This window comes from Staurois parvus, unplaced genomic scaffold, assembly GCF_062004578.1.
Source record: "Staurois parvus isolate SC_StPar_1 unplaced genomic scaffold, SC_StPar_1.0 ptg000897l, whole genome shotgun sequence".
Lineage (NCBI taxonomy): Eukaryota > Metazoa > Chordata > Amphibia > Anura > Ranidae > Staurois > Staurois parvus.
The window spans coordinates 657,203-660,498 of record NW_028318693.1 but is presented as its reverse complement, the minus strand read 5'-3'; positions in this window follow the sequence as shown (position 1 = coordinate 660,498).

The window sequence follows — 3,296 nt, the reverse complement described above, 5'->3', positions numbered from 1 at the left end:
GGATTGGCAGAGAGGGGTGGCAGATACAGAACGGTTGGTAAGGTGGATGAGTCTAGCAGAAGCATTCAGGATGGACTGAAGAGGGGATAGCCTGCGATGAGGTAGGCCTATGAGGAAGGAGTTATAGCAGTCAAGTCAAGAGATAATAAGGGAGTGAATAGGTTGCTTAGTGGTTTCAATGGCTAAAAAGGACCTCATTTTGGAGATGTTGCGGAGGTGAAGTCTACAAGATTTGAACAGTAATTGGATTTGGGGCTGAAAGAACAGGTCAGAGTCCAGAATTACACCTAGTACCCTTGTTTGAGGAGATGGACCAGGGGCGGACTGACCATTTGGAAACTCGGGCACGGCCCGAGGGCCCGGGGTCAGTAGGGGGCCCCATGAGATGCCCCTGGTACCTTTTTCATAGGCTTTTTGAGTTTGGGCAAGGACACAGGGGCCCCATGATCCCCTAGTCATATGCATACATTACCTCTATGAATCTTTACTTGCTAACAAACAAGGTACTAGAATGCTAATTGACCACCAATGGAAGGTCTGGTATGAATTCTCCCAATCTAAATGTGTAGCCCAGTAGGATCCTGAATGGTTTGCTCAGATTGATAACCTCTACAACCAAACTCCAGAACTCCTCATACTTATACTCATTGTCAGACCTATTACGCAATTATTTATTAAATTGTTTATTAAATTGTTTTCCATTGTTTATTTTGTTGCTGTTCGAGCTGTTCAAAATGTTAGTCCTTTCCCCTATGTGGAATACACGTGTACATGTAATATGTTGTGCCTACAAGAGTATTGGCTAAACAGGTGTAAAGTGAATTAGTTATCTTTAATTATGTATACCTTGTACCATTCTACCCCAGTTTATATACAATTTGTTGTATTACTTTGTAATAGTATTTACTGTTTCTGTACTGAATATTTTCTTGAATACAATAAAAATGTAAATATAAAAAAAAAAAAAAATAGCCGTCTAGATGGGTTTCCAGGAACTTGCTTCACCACAGGTTCTCCTTTCTTATAAATCATAAGTTTCGGGTAGTCATCAAAGTTATTTTTGCAATGTGTCAGTATGTAAAAGCACAGATTAAGGGTCTTATAATGAAGCCATTTTGTCCTAAACAGCTATATTGCCACCTCAGTTAAATGAGTCACCTGTTGCTTCTGTCTGTTGGCTAGTCCTCTTGGAGGTTCCTACATGATAGGATTAGTCTTGTGCCAGCTTTATCTTGTTACCTAATCAGTGTGGGATGTGTATCCCAACATGCAATATTTGTTTGTATTGTTCATATGGGGACTGCCCCTATTTTTGAAGTGTATAGAAACCTGTATTTCTGTTCAATAAAGAGTTCAAGTTGCACTTAAGCTAGTGTTGTCTAGTTCTTGGGTGCAATTTCCAGTTATAATACCTTGTTCCTGGGTACCAGTGGTGAAGAAACAGTTCTATGATGGAAGCACCAAGGCAGGGTGCCAGGCAATCCATCACATTCTGTGGCAAGCAGTGGAATGCTCCTGCATTCTGGGACATCCAAAGCATTACTGGGATCTGAGATCTGGTTAGCAGAAGAAGAGAGGTACAGATACCAGCTGCCATGGAAGAGGAATTTGTAAGAAGGCTGCAAGAGGTGCAAGTGCAACACACAGAGCCAGTGCCAATGCAGCTCCTGCTGGGATGGTATAACTCTGTCTGCCGGCAACTCGGGAAGGAAGTGCTAGACTTAGAGCAGTGCCAGGGAAAAATTCTCCTCTCCATCCAAAAAATGTACTGGTTGCAGTACGAAGTGCAGGTCTGTTATTGGTGGAACAATTGCACAAGGAATGGACAGCTGAGTTAGGCACGCTGGTCCAGGCATAGATGTGGCTGGATGAGCGATACAGAGACCTACGCTGGCATGTAGCCCAAGTGTACCCTTGGACAGCACATGAGTGCCCAACAGAAGTCTTTGTCTATGGCATCTTGGGGCTGTTGTACTTTAGGCTGTCAGAGGACCCTGACTTCAGGAGTGATCTGGAGGAAATCATGGATTACAGAGACAAGATGCTGAACATCTCGGAAGTGTTCTGGGCACACAGAGATTTGGAGTTTCTAGCCATTCAAGAATGGGAGCTGGAAAAAGCATATAAAAGACTGTTTGAAGAAGTTAAACAATATGCCCCAGCACCCATGGATTGTGAGCTTCCACTGAAGCACTGGCACTGGGCCCAAGTGCCGCCAGCCTGTGCCCTGGATTTTCAACAATTCCAGAAACTGAGGATTTAATATACTTTTTTTTGCTGAGGAGGAATAATCCAGTGAGCCTCCAGCAGAAGAGCTGTCATTGAGGCAGACAGCTGCTGACCTTTGCCTACAACAATCAGTGTCCCTGGAGGATTTGAGGCCACCAAATTTAAATTTTACTTCCCATCGGAAGTTCTGGCATCAGAGCAGAGCAACACTGACCTCTGCCCAGCACCAACAGCACTTCCAGAGCTCCAGGGAGTCAGGGCAGGCAGCCCATCTCCACAGGAACAGGCAGATACAGTGAAACTCCTAACCCCAGCTGAAGCACTGGCAGTGGGGCAGGGTACCACCCATTTCTGCCCATACACAGCCCCAGCAAAAGCACTGGCAACAGGACAGAGGGTCCAAGACCTCTGCCCCATACCCACAACAATTCTGAGGACCCAGGGAGAGAAGGTTCAAGGATCCGAGAGAGGAGGTGATCTTCCTCCCTCCCTAGAAGCAGATCCATAGTCTGGGAAAGGAGGGAGTCGTCTTCCCTCCCCAGTAGAAGTATAAGGACTCTGGAACACAGAAAGTTGTCCTTGATCCACAGCAGGAGTGGGGAAGTCCAGAAGATGGAGAAGCTGGCTCATCTCCCCAGCAGCAAGTTCACAGTCTGCGGGAAGAGGTGGTCATCCTCCCTCCCCAGAAGCAGATCCATAGTCCTAGAGAGAAGAGGATCATCCACAGCGGTAGTGTAGGGACTCGAGAGTGCAGGAAGTCATCCTTGCTCAACAGCGGGAGTCTGGGAGTTCAGAAGATGGAGCAACCGGCCCATCTCCCCAGCGGCAGTTCAAGGATCCAAGAGAGGAGGTGGTTGTCCTCCCTCTCCAGCAGCAGATCCACAGTTCATGGAAGGAGGGGGTCATCCTCCCTCCCCAGTGCCAATGTAGGGACTCTGGAATGCAGGAAGTCTTCCTTGCTCCAAAGAAGGATCAAAAAGTCTAGTAGATGAAGCAGATGGCTCATTACCCCTTTTTCTTCATTAATATTCCCAATGTATTGAAAAAAAAAACAAACAAACAGAAAA